Genomic DNA, 23,941 nt, shown 5'->3' with positions numbered 1-23,941 from the left:
TTAGCATTTCAATATGTTAGCTTTCTCAAGCAAACATAATGACCCATTTTTGTCTATGCGTCACAATTTTGCATTAAAAATACTCAAAACAATTAGCAGAACTCCATTAAATGTGTAAAAAGCAGTAAAAATGGGGCAGAACTTCAACAATCAACTTTAAAAGCAACCAAATAAATTCCTATGTATGACATCTGAAGTTATCACTCTTGAGAGTTACTGTTCCATTCTGTTCATTGTTAATCATTTGCATCCTTAAGTTTAGATGGTCCTCCAAACCCATAACATGATTAACATCTGGTTTGTTCTACAATTTCTAAACCGCTTGCTTGGATAAAAAAGCGTTTGTTGTCATAATTCAGTAACATAGAACCATTCTTTAAAAAGCCTTTTGTAAAAATAGATTGCCAGTTGCAAATATGCTTATGTATTTTCGCATTGTTAAACATCACAGGCCTGTCCTTTATCAGTGCGTTTGACAGTCTCACTGTTTGTCGCGTGCACCGCACAATTTGGATGACAGTGGTAACTGGCAGTCGAATAACCAAATTATTTAGTCATGGGTTTTAAACGGGCACGACGGCAAATGGATGTCAAGTAAATGATGCAGTTTATTCCCCCTTTCCTCCTCCTCGCCAGGCGGGCTGCCACGGGACTTCTGCCAGCCTTAAATAAGTGTTACCCAGATGGCACTCGCATGACGCCCACTTGGTTACAGAATTGTTCCGCGGGAATAACTCGGCTTGCCACAACAAGCAATAGGTCAATTGAGCAGCGAGTGCCTGTTGCTTGACCCGTTTTGCATATGCAAATCTGCTAATGTTGTGTCATTTCGGTAAATTCCAGGGGAAGGCAGACTCTCGGGGCTTCCTAAATGAATTGGAAAAGAGCCCAGTTAATGAGGGCGGAGGGGAGAGAGGTAAAAAGAGGAGACGCTTGCTTCCTCAGCTTGCTTCCTTTTGCAAGTACATCACTTCCAAGTGTCTCGACTTTGCGCGAGCTGTGGTAAAGGGAAATGTCTGTAGTTGGGCTCTCGTGGTAATGGGATAGTCCAGCGGGCACTAGGATAAGTGATTTTTCAACCCTCTCTCTCGCTCTACAGTCTTTTTGAACAAAATTCTATTTTTAGGAGGTGTGGAAGACAATGGTGTGGTGTTTTCTCTCTCTTTTCACTCCCTCTGCATCCCCTTTCGATATCTATTTATTCCTCTCTCTTTTTCTTTCCCTGTCATTTTGCTTTGTGTCTATCCTTTTCTCACTTTCACCTTCCAACCCAACCTCTTTTATTTTCTGCCACACTTTTACACTTCATGACGTGTAGGCGGGCCGCACTATGGCTGTCTGCATTTTTTTTTTTTTTTTTTTTTTTTTCCTGTCCTTTACAATTGTTGCTTGTCAGATTGTATGAAATGATCCCATTGAAATCTTGGGTATAGGCCACGGCTTTTATGCTGGACTACACGATATACGTCTTCGTAGACTTTGGTCACAATTGACAATGTTGGTTGGCTGTTTTACATCAGTCATGTCATGTTTTGACATCCTTATTGACAAGCTAAATTGAAATGGTAAAGCTCTAATATTAACAATGTTTTGCCTGGAAATTTACAAAAAAAGATGTTAGATATTGTCAGAAATCTCTTATGATTCTCGAAATTTGTCTTAACAGCAAAATCGTGGCAAAACTCTTACAGCGTGCGCCCTGGCTTAAGTGAACTGTGTCCTCTGCATCTCCCTAACGCGCTACAGCTGCAATCGATGCTGCCCGGGCCGACAGCAGGAGCAGGACAATGTGGAGATGATTTTCTGCTGCCAAGACTTAAGTAAACAATCCAACAATCCATAGGCCTGAAACCCTCACAAAACAAGCTCAGCTTACAACAACCCAAAGACCTTGTTTTCATTTCACATGCTTTTTACTAAACATACGCTCACACTGCATATCACAAGTTTTTTTTCCCCATTGGCAGCCTGTTACATTTTGTAACGTTATAGTATGACAAAGAGAACATTTTCGGTTGCATTTAGATCCTGTGAATACAAAGGTTTGGAATGCAAACGGGATGCAAAATTGCTATTTGAATTTGAATTTTCAAATAGATGAATTTGTGTTTTGTTTATATATTACATCATCTTTAATAAATAACTTGGACCAGGATGGAAGAGAACCTCATTTTCCAGAATGCATTACATGTGTTGATTTTCATTCCATTACAGTTTAGTAAATTCCTCTTTATTGCAAACCAGTATCAGTTGAACTAAAGGGTGACTTATTTACCCTCTGGTGGTCTTCGTGTGTCGGTCAAAAATGGCAGATTTTTATTTTATTTTATTTTATTTTATTTATTTATTTATTTTATTTCAATGAAATTAATGTACTATATTTTAGTTTTATGGTACTAGATTATATTTATGCTGTAGTTATAATCCATTTATTCACTTTTTGAGCATTGACCTGAAAATTAATTTTCCAACTTAAAATTAAAATAAATTTTGAATGCTTTAGAGCACAGACTTAATTTTGATCTCTTTTCAAAGACGACACTTGGCAAATTATTGCTGAAGTGAAAAAAGTTTTAAAAAGTTAACTTTAAAAAAAGTTACAGAATTTTAGGATTATTTTATAAAATGCACAAAAATACTATTTAAAATTTTTATATGAGATATATATTTTCAAAAGCATTTTTTACTCTAAAACTGCAAGAAAATCAAAGCCATAAAACTAAACAAGTTGTTTTCCAAACTTGAGCTTGATAAGCTTTCAGTAAGATTTTGTTTGGCCGCAGTACCAAAAGTTTTCACTAGATGAAATTAGTCTCCCAATTCATTTCCAATGTGGTAATTTTTCATGACCATTTAACCTTTTTGAATCATGTCCATGATTTTTTTTTTTTTTTTTGTCTGTGTGTTCATATAGCAAGTGCCAAAACCTTTACCAAGTTTCATGCCATTCCGATAAAGTCAAAATTCTTCGGTCAAAAATGACTGAAGAGCACCAGAGGGTTAAAACTCCAACTAATGAATTGAAAGGGAACACATTTTGTAACTGAGCTTGTTTTAATATACAGGTGCTGGTCATATAATTAGAATATCATCAAAAAGTAGATTTATTTCACTAATTCCATTCAAAAAGTGAAACTTGTATATTATATTCATTCATTACGCACAAACTGATATATTTCAAATGTTTATTTCTTTTAATTTTGATGATTATAACTGACAACTAAGGAAAATCCCAAATTCAGTATCTCAGAAAATTAGAATATTGTGAAAAGGTTCAATATTGAAGACACCTAGTGCCACACTCTAATCAGCTAATTAACTCAAAACACCTGCAAAGGCCTTTAAATGGTCTCTCAGTCTAGTTCTGTAGGCTACACAATCATGGGGAAGACTGCTGACTTGACAGTTGTCCAAAAGACGAGCATTGACACCTTGCACAAGGAGGGCAAGACACAAAAGGTCATTGCAAAAGAGGCTGGCTGTTCACAGAGCTCTGTGTCCAAGCACATTAATAGAGAGGCGAAGGGAAGGAAAAGATGTGGTAGAAAAAAATGTACAAGCAATAGGGATAACCGCACCCTGGAGAGGATTGTGAAACAAAACCCATTCAAAAATGTGGGGAAGATTCACAAAGAGTGGACTGCAGCTGGAGTCAGTGCTTCAAGAACCACTACGCACAGATGTATGCAAGACATGGGTCGCATACCTTGTGTCAAGCCACTCTTGAACAACAGACAGCGTCAGAAGCGTCTCGCCTGGGCTAAAGACAAAAAGGACTGGACTGCTGCTGAGTGGTCCAAAGTTATGTTCTCTGATGAAAGTAAATTTTGCATTTCCTTTGGAAATCAGGGTCCCAGAGTCTGGAGGAAGAGAGGAGAGGCACACAATCCACGTTGCTTGAGGTCCAGTGTAAAGTTTCCACAGTCAGTGATGGTTTGGGGTGCCATGTCATCTGCTGGTGTTGGTCCACTGTGTTTTCTGAGGTCCAAGGTCAACGCAGCCGTATACCAGGAAGTTTTAGAGCACTTCATGCTTCTTGCTGCTGGCCAACTTTATGGAGATGCAGATTTCATTTTCCAACAGGACTTGGCACCTGCACACAGTGCCAAAGCTACCAGTACCTGGTTTAAGGACCATGGTATCCCTGTTCTTAATTGGCCAGCAAACTCGCCTGACCTTAACCTTGTGAAGAGGAAGATGCGATATGCCAGACCCAACAATGCAGAAGAGCTGAAGGCCACTATCAGAGCAACCTGGGCTCTTATAACACCTGAGCAGTGCCACAGACTGATCGACTCCATGCCACGCCGCATTGCTGCAGTAATTCAGGCAAAAGGAGCCCCAACTAAGTATTGAGTGCTGTACATGCTCATACTTTTCATGTTCATACTTTTCAGTTGGCCAAGATTTCTAAAAATCCTTTCTTTGTATTGGTCTTAACTAATATTCTAATTTTCTGAGATACTGAATTTGGGATTTTCCTTAATTGTCAGTTATAATCATCAAAATTAAAAGAAATAAACATTTGAAATATATCAGTCTGTGTGTAATGAATGAATATAATATACAAGTTTCACTTTTTGAATGGAATTAGTGAAATAAATCAACTTTTTGATGATATTCTAATTATATGACCAGCACCTGTAGTTCATTGAAAGTGTACTTTCTCAAAAAAGAAAGAGAGCATGTAGGTAGAGATATATTTGTTGGTTTGTTGCATTGGTGTTTCATTAAAATTCAGTTAGAAAAAGAGAAATTGTAGCATAATAAATTTGGCCGTCTAGAAAGTGGGTCCAGTTTGGGCTTTTCTAAACATACAGCAAAGTGGAGAGAGGTTTGAATCTGTCTGTTTGCATTTGATTTTGCAATCACTCCTGTGTACTGTAAGATGCCAGTGTGTAAAAGTCAAGCCAAAGTTTTTTTTTTTTTTTTATACAGGCAGTAAAAATGATTATTTTAGCACCTTACAAATAACTGCAATAATTGGATGTGCATATAACCTCAATTATCAAAAATTTAAATGCTGCGGATTCTCCTTTGGAATTTAATTATATCGCAGCTTGTAATCGACTATAAACCCAAACAAAACAATCAAAACACATATTAACAGGCTCAGCGTGATAAGGGAAACAATCTTCTAAACTGAGATAAACCATCTCATGGATTCCTCCAGCAACCCCCTCACCTTGTACTTGCTCTTGTGTGATCTCTCTGAAAGCATCAAAGGATGCAAGCTCTCTCTAATGTTTCTCTTCCTTCTGCCCAGAGAATAACCCCTCGATCACACTGCCAGCATTCTTTTTTAAAAGCGCAACGAAAGATGAATTTGGGCCATAAAGGCGCGTATCACAAGGGCTTTTTATCCTAAATGGTCCTTAGAATTGTTATCTATAGGGATGGCGCATTCCCAGCACTGTCGTGTTCAATCAAGTGTCCACTTAGCCGCGGCCAGGAGTAATTGTCCCCAAGTGGGCCACACACTGACCTGTTAATGTCTGTGTTGACCCTCTAACCTTGTCAGCACGTCTAAGAGAAGAGCTCTAAATCATCTCGATCTCCTCCGGCTCTTCCCGTGCTGCTGGGTCAAAACGAAGACCGCCGCAGGCAGACCACTCCCTTAAATTGTCCTGTCTTTGGTAGGTCATTGTCTTGAGGATGAGGTCCAGATTCAGGATTCACACTTCTTTATTGCTGCACAATCATGGTGGTGGTAATTGTGTTCAGTGCTGTGTAGTGCAATGATAGATGAAACACACATACATCTGTACAATAATACAGTACGATAATGCAGTAAAACAATGAAAACACAGTATAAAGAGTATTTACTGTGAGCAGAACACTTACAATTTGATTTTTAGTGTCTGATGTCTTATGGGTGTGCAAAACTTGCCACCACAATGTTAGTTTTTGTGGTTGGCTGCAAGAGCATTGCTATGTGATTGCTAAGGTATGGCTGATGTTTACGTACTGATGTGTAATAATAAGCCTTATTTGAAAGGTTTCATTTAGTTATAGTTTCTGTAGCTTACATCATCACAACAGTAGGTGGCACCAAGTCACTTGTCTTTGAGTGAGTAATTGAGTCATTCATTTAATCGATTTGTTCAAAAACACTGGCCCTGTTCTAAAGCATAAAGATGCTGCCTTCGCAGGGCTTCAGACCAAATTGGTCAAATATGTGACCATTTTTTGAGAATGTGCGAGTTAAAATTTGACGTGGGCACGGTCACGCACTCAATCTGTGTATGCCTACCTGCACTTACTTGCATTAGGGATTTATATAATCTGTCATGTATTATTGACTGCGGCAAATCGGCTAGTCTCCCGTAGTTAGTCCCGTTGGAGTTTTCCCCTCTTTTGCTCCTCGAAAGTGAAAGTAAAATGTGCATGGCTGCACGGGCATTCATAATGGTGTGGAGGAGAGAGAGCGTTTACAATTCATAACGGTGTGTGTCCGCTGGCGTGGAGCGAGAGTTTTCAGTTCATTCCAATGGAAGCTCAACTTAAATAGGAATTTCTGCTGTGGTGGGCAAGTGATGTGTGTTGCGGCTGAACACCAACTGTTGTAGCAAGCTTATCTGATTCTGATTTTTGAAGGCAGCATAGATGTATCCTTTGCTGTAGGGGTGGGCGTAATGGCAAAAATATCATACCACGATTTTTTTCAGGAAAATCACGATTCACGATTTTTATCACGATTCTTCATGTTGTTTTTACTATTTTGCAAGTGACTGAGCGTTACAGCCAAACTAATTTCCCTATTTTAAAAACAAAGCCTTACAAAATAACAAAATATAAAATAAAATTAAAAATGGCAGACATTTAGGCCAAAGTGGTGAAGATAAAAATCTTTGTCATTATTTTTGTTATTTGTTATTATTTGTTATTAATTTTATCTTTGTTATTAAAAAAGAAGAAAAACATAGGCCACACATTATACAAATGAAATTAATAAAATGATTTATTTTTTCAGCTACAGTAGGTATATTTAACAGTAGCATTCAAGTAAAAAGTTAAATGAACAAATGTAAAAATATAACCCTAGACTTCACTGTATAAATTATACATTGATTCTTAATAAAGCTAATGTATTAAAGTTCTCAGTCAAGAGCAAAAAGTTATTTTGAAGAATGTGACCAAACAGTTGGTCCATAATGACTGTTTTTCCTACCATGGAAGTCAATAGAGACCAGCAACTGTCCAGCTAACCCACATTCTCCCAAATATTTTATTTTCTGTTCTACACAAGAAAGAAATTAATACAATATTTTGAAACAACATTACAGTGAACTATCCCTTTAAGGACAAGCGACCGCATGGTTAATATTAGGCTGCTCTGTCACTTTAAAGACCTGCACGTATATCTAATATACAGCCACGCATCCAATTTTCTCTCAAATGTTTACTTTCACTTTAGACATAACCAACTGTGTTTATGTAAACTTTGCGTATTTGACAGTATTAGAGCAATCGGACTTAGTAATCAGGCGCTGTTTGACAGGGTTTTAGTGCCTGTGCGCTTCGCGTGAACGCGCTCTGAAAAACACATGTCAGAACAGCGCATCAGCACGCGAAAGAAAAGTTTAACCGGCAAGGCATATGAAATAATGAACTTTTGTGGATTGAAGTGTCCCGCGAATATTACTCTCTACCGCTGCGTTAAAATGTGATGTGAATGTACGTCACTTTGAACAGTATGCTAAGACGGAGGCGCTGGAACTGCAACTGATAGAAAGCACTGTAGCACGATACTACGATATTTCTTCATAAGCAGATCGTGGAGACATTTTAATCGTTCACGATCAAAAATCGTTATATCGCACACCCCTACTTTGCTGCCTTTCATATCCCACAATTTAGTGCGTTAAATTCTGACAGTTAGGCTAAGAAATAAAGATGATGTCTGAAAGTTGTGGTTGTTGGTCAGTTTGTGTGTAAATGTATGTTTTTGACCAACATTTTACAGTTTTGATGTCTAGCGAGAAATTGCTATTCGGATACAGCCACTGATTCATTCAGGAAACAAAACATGTGACTGTCTTCATGAGCGAGTCATTGAATCATTCATTCAACACAGATTCATTCAGTAATGAAACACAACTACTGTATGTTTGCTCCGAGACGTGCTGGATAATTCTGCTGTGGCTTTGTTTGGAACTATTTCTTTGGCGGAAAAATATAAACTGCATGGCAATAATGCATCTAAAATGTAAGTAACTCAATATAGACCTTAGTCAGGGTTGCGCCATATTTAATTTTTGACAGGAGTGAAAGCAAGGATGTGAGGGATAGAATAAAGTTACATGATCTAGGACCTGCACATCTAACAGCCTCGTTTTCATCTGCGTTAAAGTCAAAATGGCGCCCAACTTGACTAAGGTCTGTTAACTTCTTGTTTATTGTACTGTTGTGTAAAAGAAATATTACACGAATTCATGCTAAGGCTCAAAACATAGCATGTCAAATGGCATTCTAAGATAAAATAAATAATTAGGTTTTTTCAATCTTAATATGCAGAGACAATTAAAAGCAAGCATTTTCTAGAATACATTCTTCAAAGTTTAAGAACTGACTCTGTGGTGCTTTCCAAACAGTGCTTTTTTTTGTTGGAGAGTCTTGATCAGCCTGGCATAGCAACAGCGACTCAATCAATAGTGTGAGTTTGTGGTAGGGCTATCTGTTTGACTGACCAATGGCAGCCGTGGAAGAGTGTTTTAGGAGATCTGTGTGAAAACAGTCATTTATGCAGTATGTTGATAAGTGATCTGCTTTAGATTAGAGTTTTTTTTTTTTTTTTTTTTTTTTTTTTTGTGTAATAGTGTCATGTAAAATTTTAGGTAGCAGGTTAAATTGCTCTGATTTTTTTTTTTCTTCTTCTCTTTTATTTTAGATTATGGGTCTCATTGTGATGGATGGGTAGACAACATCTTTGATATAAAGCAGAAACAATACCTTGAGTGAAGTACATTTTATCACACGCACTGTGACTTTTCTCTAGTCTTTCTGCAGTTGTGGGAAACTTGACACACAAATAACTGGCAATTATCAAACTACTCTAAAGTGGCTGGTAACTGGTTTCTGTCTGAGACTGACAGGGCTGGCAATTTGTGTGAAATGTGTGGATTAAAACCACATGTTGGAGATGCCGAGGGGTGTTGTATTGAACAGCTGGTATGCCACCAAAATGAAGTAGCTGAGTCAAACCTTTGTGAGTTCTTGCATGCCCAGAGGAAGATATTATTGCTTTGAGGTTGATCATTCATACATTGAACATAATCTATCACTGAACATGCATGACATTTTATGTTGCAATCTCTACTAAAAATCGTTAAATTATTTTTTCACATCAATGTACATGCCATTTCCATCATGACAAAGCCAAACCCAGATTTACTTAGCAACTTAGCAAATTAATAATAATAATAATAATAATAATAATAATAATAAATCAAAAATATAAATAATTATAAATAATCAAAAATATAACAGGAGACTTAATGAAAAGAAATCAATTAAATGTCTTATGATGTAAAAGAAACGGGTGAGAAAAACTTAATTTAATTTCTAACTTACATTTCAAGTAGGCATTATCACATTTGTCTAGTAGTAAAAGTAGCTACAGTACAAATGAATCTGTTGTTGACATAAGTTTAGAACTAAAATTCATGTGGATTTAAACTGGTTCACTAGTCATTCAAGAATCAAATAGATGATTAGTAAAAGTGTTGATAAATTAGTCAGACTCACTCTTGTTGACAACTGTATTCATTTTTTTTTAAGTGTCCTTTCCTGTTTTTTTTTTTTTGTTTTTGTTTTTTTGTTTTTTTGTTTTTTTTTTGTTCTACTTCCTATTGGGAAAGATGACAAGGTTTTAATTAAAGGTTGATGTAAATGTGGCTTTTTTTTTTTTGTCACTTCCTCTTTTTCAAGGAAGTTTGGATGATCCATCTTTATTCTGGAGTAGTTTCCTTTCATGTGCTCTAGCTGCTCTTCAAATACTAAAGTACTCCTCCCTCCTTCTCTCTATCCGTCTCTCTCTCTGTCTCTCTACCTGTAGCTATGTCCTTTTGCTCCTTTTAAACTCCCTATTTTTGGAGTTCAGTGATGTGAGAGTCATAAATACCAGCGAGGGGTCTTTTAGGATCGTGTATTTTCTGCAGCAATGACAAGAACGCGGGCGGCTAATCAGAGCGGCTCTTATCTGAAGCTGCTCAGCGCCCGACGTGGAACAGAGGAATGCAGCCAACTAAGGGGGTTAGAGCTAGCTGAATTCCACACAGAGGAATTACATGGAGATGAGCTGTAATGCAAGGGTTGATTTTTATTGGGTCTGTTGGGGGCAGACTGTGAATATTTGGCCTCTAGGAGTTTGGGCCTGAGTTTGTATGTATTTGGTAGTTTGGGATTTTTTTTTTTTTTTTTTTTAATTATTAAAATCTTACAGTATCCTGATTGTATTTTTGATGACATTATATATATTACATAGAACCAAAAATTATTCACTATTAAAATTACAGCACTATTAAATATTTCTGTTCTAGCTCTCATTGTGACACGAGTAACCTGTGTGCTGTAGTCTTTGGAGAATTAATAGGCAAATAAAAAGTGCATTTAAATCATTGCAATGTTCACAATGTTGGTTAATTTTATATTGCCATCAGACACATCGTAAATATTAAATCTATCGCCAAGCTTTCTCTTGAATAGCATGGCAACAATAGCCAAGCAATTTGCCCTCGCACGAATAAAATGCACCACGCAGACCTGCACCGGGTTAACGAAGGACAGACACTCCTCTTTGTTTTCATCACTTTCTGTTCCCTCTCTTTTTCTCACCACCTCACATTCTTTTACCCCCTTCTTTTTCTGTCACTCTCTCTTTTTGTCTCCCTGTCGCTCTGACTGAGAACACACTCGAGTAAATGCTGACCTCTGCAATAAGCGTTTTACTATGCAAATCACCTCCACTGATGCTGATTGGTCTAAGCTACGTGTCACCGACTTACGGGATCTGACAAAATGTTCCAGAGAATTCTGTCAAGTAGTGTGTGTGGCCACAGCATTTCCTTAGATGAGTCGTCCCTCGAGTCACTGCGATTCATCAGAACAGCACTGCAGATTTGAGCTGATTATCAGATGCTCTGTGTAAATATCACAAGTGTCAGAAATGCTTGCTGTTGAAAAATCTGAAAATGTGTTAAGATGCATTTAGGTCAGCTCTGGAATTAATTTGTCACCAAATTAAGCATTTGTGGTCGGATTTCATCACGTTTTGCCTTTTTCCTTTCTCATTTGAGTCATCATCCAGGTTTATGTGGGTTGAGTGAATTTAAGGGACTTCCCCCACCTTTAGAGAATGGTATCAATTCCTGTTTGTAATTTTGCTGATTTTAATATGCACTTGCGTGTGTCTCTCTCTTGTCTTTTGTACTCATTTTGTATTTCAGATTGAGCTGGCTGCACCGTATCCAATGGTTCCGCCCCTTTGTTCCCTTTTCTGAATTCTGATTGGAACAATGGAATGTCAATCTCATCCAAACAAGTGACTGTGGTATGTTATCTTCAGTATTCTTCCTTGAAACCACGCAATTGAATATTATCTGCTGTGCTACAGTACAACTTTTTTGCTTTGCATTGTAGTAATAAGAATGTACATATTTCACTGTGACTACATCCGGATGTTTTGTTTTTTTAAATTACTCTTTCATAATTCAGAACACTAATTTTTTTTTTTCCACGTGCTTTTCATTAAAGTATCAACTTTGTCTCATGAGGTTTCTCATAAAAGGAGAAATAAGAATGGAAAATAAATGAGGCATTTGTTGACCTACTATAAGTGTGTTTAGTTTTGGAAGAATTTCGATGAGAAATTTAATCAGAAATCTTCATGTTGAAATCTCTACTTTTAGGACATATTGAGATCGTTTCTAAAGATCTAAAGACTAGCAGAGTCTCTATTTGATCTTCTTTATTATGTTCTAGGAAAAACAGCTGATATCTGGCAAATTTGAGCACAGTTTGAGACATTTTGAGCTCTCTAGAGTGTATGTGAGATTACTGGGGTCTTTTTCTCAGGAAATATCAAGAGATTATTTTGCAGTCCTGCACTCTCCGTTTGCACTGCTTTTTAATCTTATTGCTGTTGGAGAAACATGTGGGACTTTAGTATCTGGTAAATTAAACAATGTATATATTGGGTTATTTTCTTACAAGAAAAAACAGAGAATTACTGTAGGAGACCTAAGAAAAAGTCTCCATTTAATCTCATTGCTGTCTAGGACAAAACACTGAGACATTAAAGAGATCTCCTTTGTCTTGTCTATGGGAACAGTCATCCTGAAACTCCAATCTTTCTTAAGATAGCTTTTTTTAAATCTGGGCTGGGTTTGTTTTCTTCTATTCAGTGGTTGATACTTCTGCCCATTTGCCTTTGCCCCACTTTTTGTGTCACTGTCCCTTCACACTTACACTCGGCTGTCGTTCACTAGTCTTCCTGTCTTTTTCACTTTGCAGCTTCGTGTGAGCATGCTTGTATATTCTGTGCCGTAGAACTGTGCCGTAGAACAGTCTCTGCCTTTGCCCCTGATCAGAAGCAAACGTGACATTTGTGCAGAGGTAATGGAATCCTTGCACAATTAAATCCCCGACTGCGAAGTGAAGTCGCTCCTTCGATCCCTCCATCCTTCTCCTTTCCTTTAATCCACAGGAGGGAAGGCCGTGATGATGAGACCGTCTCAGCACGTCGCCCCTCTCTTTTGCTCTCTGTGTCTCTTTTTGTTTTTAACTTCTCCACATAAACATCTCCCCGCCTGGCAATTAATTAGCACAAATGTCAATTAACCCCCTCCTTCCAAAAAAAAATAATATCGTAGGAGAATTAAATTTCAATTATAAAAATTATGTTGGAAGGCAGCAACGTTAAATTGCTTTAATGAATTGTGCTGAAGGTGACAGTTGTTATTTTGCAGCCCGTCGTGGCGGGAGACCTTCCGCCTGCTCTGATACAATGTGAAGTAGAGGATGAATAGAGGAAAACAGAAGGATGGGAATGAAATGATTGTTGAGAGGAACAGAAAGGACGTATTTCCTGCAGTAACTGTAACCGCTGTACGTAATGCCTCATTTGTGGGATACAGCAGGCAATGGCGTGAATCATTGTTCTGTGCCAGCAAGAGAAAGCACTTAGGGGTCTCTCTTTCTCTCTCTTCCTCCCTTCCTTATTTGACTTGCACAACTGCTGATGGTGCATTTGCCCACCGGTTGTGCTCCAGGACCGTTCCTCCATACGTTATCATATTTAAAGGAATAGTTCATGCAAAAATGAAAATTCTTTCTTCATTTACTCGCCTTTATGTTGTTCTAAACCTGTGTGACTTTCTTCATTCTAGTGGTTGTTCTTTCCCATGCAAATAGTTCACACGGGGACTGGCAGTTTCAAGTTTCAAAAAGGTCACAGAGAAAGGTGAAATTATCAAAAGCATGGTCCATATGACTCACATGCTATATTACAAGTCTTTTGTGTGAGAAACAGATCAAAATATTAGTTATTCACCAGAAAGCTTCCTGTGCTGTGAGATGCTTACCTTTGTGAGTTAAATTCATTCAGTTTGATTCATGAACAGGTAATTTAGTCTGAGATCTAGATTAACCGATTCTGTCTCAAAAGAATGTTTCCGTCACAAATTGTGCAGTTGGTGTAAAGATGATGAGTTTTGTATTTGTCTGCCAGACTATAAATGGCTGATACTGAGTCATATACTTATATTGTAAGTTGGTTTTAACCTCTTTTTACTTGGACCAGTTAGTAACCACCCAGAACACCCTGGTAACTACCTAGGAACCACTCATGTTGGAAAACACCACTCTCATTCTTGTAAGAAAAAAAGGTTTTTAATTACATTTCTCATTTTTTGTTTAGTAACTAGTTGCAAACATGCATTGCATACTGTAATTTCTCACCATAATTTATTCAAACTTATTGTACAAAAGCTCCAAACTCTGAAGAACTTTAGTGTACTCTTACAAGAATGTGGCTAGCAACATATCAGTCTTTTTACAGTCTGATGTCTTGTGTGTCTTGGTACGCCCTTTGTGTCTCTGACATTTCACTAAGCAGAGTGATAGCATGCATATATCTGTGCGTGTGTTTGTTTATATAGGGAGGCATGAATAATATCAAAATAGAGAGTTCACCCAACTGTTTTTTTCCCCCCAGAGTTAAAGGTTAATTTGAAGCAACAATAAAATGGATGCTACAATTTCCTCATCATCTTTTGTGGGTAAAAACTTTGGACACTTTCAGCATACCCCTGCACTTGAGTTGGACTAGCCCAAGACATCTCCACCTATTCTCACCATCAGTGATTAACATCTCACTTTGCTGACAATGATTTTCCTTGTTCTTCTGATTGTAAAGTGATAGAGAAAAATATTAAATTGGACCTTGATGCTCATCAAAAGCAAATTTCATCCTATAGGAAAGAGAAATTACAAATGAGATCTTCTCGTTCACAGCAGTTAGATTAAATGAAAAGTGACTTGACTCCTGATTGTCAGACTTTTCTCATAATAAAAACCCCAGAAGTAACACATGTACATATTTCCTCTAGAGCAGTGGTTCTCAACCTTTTTGACTCTATTGTCCAACAAAATATTTAATGGAATTATGACAAAACTGCTTTTTTTTTTTATCTTTTCTTTTAACAGAAATATATTAAATTTAATTAAACACAATTTATGTCATCCTGAGACCTCTGCCCACCTGTTGAGAACCACTGCTCTAGAGTTTAAAGAGATCTCCACACTGTTTCAAACCGTGCTATACAAAAAGCCAGAGATTCCAATATGATCTCATAAAATTCTCCCACAATCACATTATCTGACTTTATCAGCATTAATATTTTAGCTCTATACACTTACTGTATGATGACAATAGGGCTTTTCACACTTGAAATAGTTAAACCTGGGTCATTCTAAACCCCAGGTAAACAGAATCCTGGGTTATCTTGCTTCACATTTCACACTTCTCATAATTTACCCGGGTTTAACAATTAATCATGGGTATTCATAAGCTGATGTTTCACATTGTATATTCCTAAACCCTGGGTTAACGCTCTTGCATATTTGCGTTTTTGTAATTTGCATATTTGCGGTGTCGGCGTCATTGATTGGATGAACGCAGCACGCAACCTGTTTACATAGTTCATTGCACATCCTTGTATTGCAGACTACTATCGAGTTTATACTGAGTGGACATTTCGGTCTATAAAAGTAAGAATGAAATGATCTCTTCTACACTAAAATTGTCCTGGTTTCTGTCAGCATTTGACTTTTTGCCTCTCAAACACTGAATTTCCTGTTTATATACAATGTGCAGTGTTTCCGTGACTGTCCAGATCACGCAATTATGAGTACGCGATCGGTTGTCTGTTGTTAGCTGTAACATTCTAACACCGCGTTTTTCACACTGTACAAGTTTGGCACCGCAATTTGGGGTTAACACTGCAAAAGTGGTGCAAACCGTGCTCCGGAGCAGGGTTTCATAACTCCGGGTAAAAAGCGGTGCTAACCCCGCTTCTAAAAGTGTGAAACATTACTTTACCCAGGGTTAAAAGCGTTGTTTAGAACGACAATAACCTGGGGTTAAGCGCAGTGTGAAAAGCCCTAATTTGTCTTTTTATTCTAGGAGGAACATTTGAGACAAGGTTGAACTTTGAAGAATAACTCCATGTCTCGAAGTCTCCTGAGCTAAAAAACAGCAACCCTTGAGCAATAAAATTACCCTCTGGGATTGGTTTGACAGATAGATTAAGCAAATCATTGTAATTGTACCATTGCCCATCAGTCAGTCAAGCAGAAAAATGCTGTTTAGTGAATTGAGTACAGATTGAATCATGTTTTGGCCAGTTGCATATTTGTGGCTGTGCAATTAACAACAGCCTAGCAGCCCCCCACACACAGTTCAAGACCACCCCGACGGGCATGGAAATGCAAGTACTGTGTGATGATTTTTTTTTTTTTTTTTTTTTTTTTTTTTTTTTTTCTCTCCAAGCATCTGGTTATTGACTGCCATCCACAGGGCCGGACGCACACGCATACATTTACATTGGGCCTACAGCCCTCTGACCGGGCAACTGAAACTCAACACTCATTTAGCAGTGGCTCAACATAAGGCCCACTTCACAACTTAACACAGCACACACACACTTAGAATTTCATTAGATCAGTATCCTTCCTTAATTGCCTCTGTGTAACACACACCACAGGCTAATGCAGGGGGTTTCAATGCTGGATTTGTCCACCTCACTCAGGGCTGTTTTTATGAACGCCTTTGTTGTGCGTCCTTGTTGTTGCAGCAGCAAGTTTGTTTCCCATCCTGTCATATTTCTCTTAATTCACTTTTCTGTAATAAGACTTAATATGATTTGATAAATGAATCTGCTTATTTTCATTTTTGAATATGTGTCATTTCTTAGAAAAGGGCAGTGCTGAATCATTTAATTAGTCATGCATTTTCATACAAATATTTTTTTCCCTTTATAGATAAACAGGAAAGAAAGAGGTCAATTGAATTGCTCAGAATGTGGTCTTGAATATCTCAGGAGACTTAGATACGAAGGGCATAGATATGAATCATCTAATTTATACGAATTGTTTGAGATTACATTGAAATCTCTGACTTTTGGTTACAGACTCTGGTATCCAAGCAAATCTGAGCATTTTGAGAGATTTACAGTGCGTGCATAATTATTATGCAAGTTGATTTTCTGATAAATTTTTTTTCATAGCACTTTTAACCAATTCCAAACCACATCAATCTTAATAACTACTATTCATTTTGTATTTAATCACTTATAAGCGATATATAATTGTTCATGAAGGCTGGAAGTGAAAAACACCTTATATTCAGGTGTGCATAGTTATTAAGCAGGTTTTCTTTTACAGATGAAATGAGCCAGAAAAGAGATTTAACTCAGACTGAAAAGTCAATTTATTATCAAATTATTAAATGCCCATGAGAAGGATGCAATACTAGAAATTGCAAAGTTAAGGCATGACCATTGGACAGCGAAATGCTCATTGAGTCAACAGGGTCAGACAAAAAAAGGTGGAGAAGAAAAGACACATGTTAACTGCAAAATAATTAAGGTGAAGAATTAAGTGTGAAACCATCAGGAACCCTTTAGTCTCCAGCGCCAGAACTGCAACCTACCTGGAGTCTCCAGAAGTGCAAGGTGTCAGGTTCTGATGGTTTCACACTTAATTCTCCTTAATTCTTAATTCTTTTGCAGTTAACGTGTCTCTTTTCTTCTCCAGCTGTTTTTGTCTAACCCTGCTGACCCAATGAGCATTTTGCTATCTAATGGTTATGCCTTAACTTCTAGTATTGCATTAGTATTGCATCCTTTTCATGGGCATTTAATAATTTTTTGACTTTTCAGTCTGAGTTAAATCTCTTTTTTGGCTCACTTTATCTGTAAAAGAAATAATTATTATGCACACCTAAATATAAGGTGTTTTTTCACTTCCAGCCTTCATGAACAATTATATATCACTTATAAATGATTAAATACAAAATTAATAGTAGTTATTAAGATTGATGTGGTTTTGAATTGGTAAAATGTGCATGGAAAAAATATGACCAGAAAATCAACTTGCATAATAATTATGCACGCACTGTAGTCTTAAAAAGTCATGTAGTAGTCTTATTGAAATTCATGGTTGCAATAACATCCATGGAAGCTTTCCTTTGGATTTCCTTTGGATTTCCTTTGGACTTTCCATGGAAGTTTTTTTTTTTTATATATAGTGGAAAAAGTTTCTTTAGATTATAAAAATGTTCTTCACACTAAGAAAGAATGGTTCTGTGAAAAACTTCAATGAACCGTTCTTCTATTTTATCATGATGAAAACCCCCTTTTGGAACCTTTAATTTTAAGAGTGTTGCTGAACTCTAAACTCAGCTGCTCTCCTTTTAACCTCATTGCTTTGTAGGAGTTACAATTGAGATATTAAAAGGTTCTCATTTGTGACTTTTCTTTGTTAGATTAGCTCTGCAATATAACAGCAAATCAGTCTGATATTAATGGCTGCTTTAGTGGAGTTTATTCAGTCTTAATCACTGTCCCTTCTCCGCCTTCACAAAAACTTTCAGTTACACCTAGCTTCCTAACTTCCTGTTTCGCTGGGTGGCTGGCCGGCAGTGGGCTGATGTCGTAACGTAGAGTATCAGGAAAAGAACAAAAGTCCGGGATGAAGTCCCAGGCAGCTGGCCCAGTGTGTATGTGTGTGCGTGTGTAGGAAACACCAGAGCAACTTGCAGTGAGCAGCAAATTAACGCCCATATCTCCTATCTCTCCCTCTCTTTTCACTTTCCTGTTTGGACTCGAAGGTGATTGGAGGCACAGGCTGTGACAGTTGACGGAAGCAGAGAGAGAGCAAATAAAAGAGAAAGCATTTATTTACAGTATGATGCTAGTTAAGGATGCGGTTTCACACAGGATGTGCCCCCCTGCTTCGGTCTGATGGGGGCAGGCTGGAGCTCGGGGTGGCGACCTGTATTGTGGAGCTGGTCTTAGATTCTGGGCTGGACCCACCAGCACACCCTCAACGCTGTTTCCTGTCTGGCCGCAGAGAGTTGAGAACAGGTTAGTGCAGGTCACTGGTAAAAAGAGCAAAGGATGAAGGACAGTCGAAGGTGTGTGAGCTTGGGGGGTGTTTAATTGTCTCAGATATGTAAAAAGGTCATGTGGTGTTTTTTTTGGGCCCTTTACCTTTCTTGTCACCGCAGTGAACCAAATGCAGTCCCACAAGAGGAATAAAACATCCCACCGCTGCTGTGAAGCATTGAATCAGAGATTAGCATGTGACGCTCATAGTCATTTGGGGTGGATGTACTCAAAATACCCTAGAAACTATCAACAGGCTGATGTAAATTAGATACTTTTTTGGTAAAACTGCCTGCCTTGACAAATTCCTGTTGATGGGGCCTATTTCAACTTCTTTGCCATCTTACATTAGAGATATCAGTTTTTTTTTTTCTTAAAAAAGGAGAATAGTGAGTGCAACTGCTTTTTTTTTTTTTTTTTTTTTTTTTTATTAAGAGAAGGGCTGTGAAATCTATTAGTGAAACAATGCAATAGGAGACCAAGTGACTTGTTCTTTGACATTAAAATTCTCCATCTAATCATATAAGGTTAATGGCCTTAATGAGGCCTAAAAACGCAATGAGACATCGGATCTACTTTTTATTCACGGATCGCTTGTCTAAATAGGAGAAGTGGCGCACTGACCGTTTAGCCTTGTGCTAATGACGAATGCTGAGAAGTTTGAGCTGAGAGAGCAGACTTTGGGTAATGATGAATACATTGAACATCATGAAAGCTTTATTAAGGAGATATGATATTTTGATTCAAGGTGTCATGATTTGTCCTTGTTAAACTACTTGATGTTTTTTTGTTGTTGTTGTTGTTGTTGTTGTTGTTGTTGTTGTTGTTGTTGTTGTTGTTGTTGTTGTTGTTGTTGTTGTTGTTGTTGTTTTTTTGTAGCGTTCACTGTTTTATTTGCCATATTTTTGTGCATTTAATTGGATGCAGTATTTCCTACGGAGTCATTCCCCCCCTATACGTATACACAATTTCAAAAGTTTGTGGTCTGTAAGATTTTCTTTATGCGACCAAAAATAGTCAAAAAATAAATAAATAAAAATTAATTAGTATGTAAGTGTGTGTGAACTTTTGAACTATAGTGTATTTTGTCAAAAAACAAAAACAAAAAAAAAAACAACTTTGTTGCAGATTTGTGTCTTTAACTGTTGTAACCAGCTAGTAAGGATTTAAGTTTAACCAGGTTACTTTATTTTAAGACCGACATCACTGAAAGTAACGCAGCAGTTCAGTAAGTGAGTCAGATGTTGATTCACAAGAACAATGACTGATTTAGTGAGTTCATTCAGTGAAGGATTCGTCAGACTGATTCAAAGCAGTAACTCTTTTTACTCTCTCTTTAACCTTTAACTCTGTTTATTTTATATATATATATATATATATATAATATATATATATATATATAATCTAATTTATTATACACACACACACACACACTACCGTTCAAAAGTTTGGGATTGGTAAGTTTTTTTTTAATGTTTTTAAAAGAAGTTTCATCTGCTCACCATGGCTGCATTAATTTAATTAAAAATACAGTAAAAACAGTAATATTGTGAAATATTATTACAATTTAAAATAACTGTTTTCTATTTGAATATATTTTACAAAGTAATTTATTCATGTGATGGTAAAGCTGAATTTTCAGCATCATTACTCCAGTCTTCAGTGTCACATAATCCTTCAGAAATCATTCTGATATGCTGATTTGCTGCTCAAGAAACATTTCTTATTATTATCAATGTTGAAAACAGTTGTGTACTAAATAAATAAATAAATAAATATTATATATATATATATATATATATATATATGTGTATATATATATATGTATATATATATATATATATATATATATATATATATATATATATATATATATATATAATTTTGTTTTTTTCCCAGGATTATTTGATCAATAGAAAGTTCAAAAGAACAGCATTTATATGAAATACAAAGCTTTTGTAACACTATACACTACCGTTCAAAAGTTTGGGGTCAGTACGAATTTTTATTTATTTATTTATTTTTTTTAAAGAAATTAATACTTTTATTCAGCAATGATGCATTAAATCGATCAAAACTGACAGTAAAGACATTTATAATGTTACAAAAGATTATATTTCAAATAAACGCTGTCCTTTTAAACTTTCTATTCATCAAAGAATCCTGAGGGGGGAAAAAAAAAAAAAAAAATGTACGCAACTAGTTTGTACAATTGTACACAATAAATGTTTCTTGAGCAGCAAATCAGCATATTAGAATGATTTCTGAATGATCATGTGACACTGAAGACTGGAGTGATGATGCTGAAAATTCAGCTTTGCCATCACAGGAATAAATTACATTTTAAAATATTTTCAAATAGAAAACAGTGATTTTAATATTTCACAATATTACTGTTTTTACTGTATTTTTAATTAAATAAATGCAGCCTTGGTGAGCAGACGAAACTTCTTTTAAAAACATTAAAAATATTACCGATCCCAAACTTTTGAATGGTTGTGTGCACTGTAAAACCTGATAAGTTCAATTATCAAATATTATTTTTTACCTCAAACAATTTAAGTAAAGCAACTCAAATCTTTTAAGTAAAGAATAATTATAAATAACAATTAAGTCAAACTGAAATTTTTTAATTTTAGTTTTATTTAATGTTTAAGTCCACTGTACTTAAATATTGTTTACCGTACGTAATGTTTATTTTTCAATTATTTTGATGCAGTGGTTGTAAAACCCAATAAGTTCAGAATATTCAAAACATTTAAGTGAACAACTCAGTTTATTTTAGTAGAACCTAAAAAATATTATTTTATACTAAACAAATTCAGTAATTATAATTTAATTTAAATAATCTTTACGGTTAAGTGTAAGTTAGCACAAGCATGCGCTAATGTAACTATCAAAAAGACTATCACTATTTACTTGCATGAACTGTTAATCAACATGCACTATATATAGTCTTGAAATTTTACAACCCATTCTCGACTTAACAACAGGCACTACTCTTCACCATGATGGTAACCCTACAAAACTTCAACATCACAGAAACACCTTTTAATACCAAAATAACAGAACATTAAACAATAACACATCTTCCCGTGTATTAATCTTGTGAAAAAACACACAAAATAACACTGTTTCAACATTTATTCTCCCTTTCACAGTGTGACGCAAAGCATGCTGGGAACTTGAAATCTGCTGCAACTCAGTTGCATATATATGTAATATTTTATATATATAATATACAGTCCTCGTGTGTGTGTGTGTGTGTGTATGTATATATATATATATATATATATATATATATATATATATATATATATATATATATATATATATATATATATATATATATATAATATATGAGGACTGTAGGCATATTAGTCGTCCAGGTTTGAGGTCAGCAAGATGTTTTTGAAAGAAATTAATACTTTATTCTGCAATAATGCATTAAATTGATCAAAAGTGACACTAAGGACTTTCACATTAAAAAAAAAAAAAAATCAAATAATAGCTGTTCTTTTAAACTTTAAAAAAAAAAAATCCTTTAAAAAATCGTATACATTTAAAAAAAAACAAACAAACAAAAAAAAAAACTGCACAACTGTTTTCAACATTGATAATTATAAGAAATACACCAAATCAGCATTCTAGAATGATTTCTGAAGGATCATGTGACACTGAAGACTGGAGTAATGATGCTGAAAATTCAGCTTTGCCATCACATGAATAAATTCAAATTTAAAACATTAAAATAGAAAAAAGTTATTTTCAGTCATAATATTTCTGTTTTTACTGTATTCTTGATTATAAAAACGCAGCCTTGGTGATCATATGAGACTTTCAAAAGCATTAAAATATTTTACAGACCCAAAACTTTTGAATGGTAGTGTATTGTAAAAAAAATAATAATAATAAAAAAAAAAATTAATCAGCAATTTGAAATGAAATTTTTGGCACTTTATTTTAAAAGGTACACTTTAAGTAATGCAAAGAAAAGGGGCAACAGTGTGCAAAATTACGCCAGCAAGCCTCAAACTTACAAACCCAAAGTCTCAGAGCATGTGCACTAACTGCTAGGCTATGGCTCGACTAGAGCTTCATGTAGCTGATGTGTTTGTGCCTGTCCCCTGGAGACCAGGAACAGGAATCTGTCCATTAAAGCAGTCTCTGAGAACACTAGTGTACACTAGGCCAGAGGGGACAAGAGCAGTAAATCTGTGAAAGTGGATCTAGACCTGACAAACATGTGCAGAGCTGAGAAATACAAACAAACAACAGGCTTGTTTGTCTCCCGGTTGGGTTACAGAAATACACACAAACACACCCACCCACACACACACACACACACACACAACACACTACAGCTTATGCTTCCTGAGTAGAGATGTAGCATTTCTGTCCTGTGGCTCTTTAGTTTAATCTCTTTTAAACACAATTCACATCTTTGTTTTTGAGTACATTACCTAACAGACCCAATAGTCAATCAATACGGTCTTGTGGATGGCACCATTCTGCATTGATGTATGTATTTATGTGCTGTATGCAGAAAAGAGCAGCTCTTTTGTGAACATGGTGTAAACAGCCATGCCAATAAACCCATAGACCGTATCAAGCTACAGTAGCTATTAAAATAAGGCTAATATCTGCGGCTGGGTTTTTTTCCTCACTCTTTTTAAAAAAAATAATGTTAACGTGGCATTGTAAAAGAGACGGATGATCTATATGGCAGATTGATCAGCGGGTAGAGACCCCATTATCTCTTTCCGTGTTAATTACAGTGTGCTCAGCTTGCGTGTCAAAAGACGGATAACTGACGAAGGTAAAAGACCTTATTTATGCTTTCGTACTCAGCTGGCGGCAGCTTTCCTCTCTTTTTCTTTTTTTTCGCCTCCTCAGCTCTGTATATTTATCGTCCAGTAATATTACACTGTCAAAAACGTTCATCTCTGCGGAGATATTATTCGCTATCGTCACCTTCACAGGCATCCATTTGGACCTGCTCGATCTCAAGTTACCGACTCTTCCTCTGCATGTGGAGTGGCTGAGCAAATTTGCGCAGAGATTTTTGGTCGTCTCCCGGGACGGCAGAAAGGTAATTCGGGTTGCGTAAATCAATATGTGGGCAGCCCAGTCATACCACAACGAAGAGACATGGCACCGATCTTGGAATGCCCTGTCGTTTTGTGGCTTTTAGTGGGGTCACATTTTGCTAACGGAAAAACAAAAGCAGAAAAAACGCAGGGGGAAATTTCAGTCGCAGACAGCCAGATGTA

General features: G+C 36.4%; 1 protein-coding gene across 12 annotated transcripts in view; it reads left to right on the top strand.

The window, feature by feature from the left end:
• Positions 1-23,941, top strand: part of foxp1b (forkhead box P1b) — a 208,882-nt gene that overhangs the window by 9,629 nt on the left and 175,312 nt on the right. For 9 of the 12 annotated variants that reach the window (XM_051896664.1, XM_051896652.1, XM_051896658.1 and 6 more), the window contains exon 3: positions 11,448-11,551. The exons of 1 other annotated variant lie outside the window; for it this stretch is intronic. The gene's annotated coding sequence lies outside the window, so the exon portion shown is untranslated. Of the gene's footprint in view, positions 1-1,666; positions 1,821-11,447; positions 11,552-23,941 lie in introns of all 12 variants that reach the window. 2 more of the 12 variants (XM_051896659.1, XM_051896653.1) reach the window with 1 other exon arrangement.

Source organism: Ctenopharyngodon idella, chromosome 6 (genome assembly GCF_019924925.1).
Source record: "Ctenopharyngodon idella isolate HZGC_01 chromosome 6, HZGC01, whole genome shotgun sequence".
NCBI lineage: Eukaryota > Metazoa > Chordata > Actinopteri > Cypriniformes > Xenocyprididae > Ctenopharyngodon > Ctenopharyngodon idella.
This window is presented reverse-complemented; position numbering and strand designations above follow the sequence as displayed.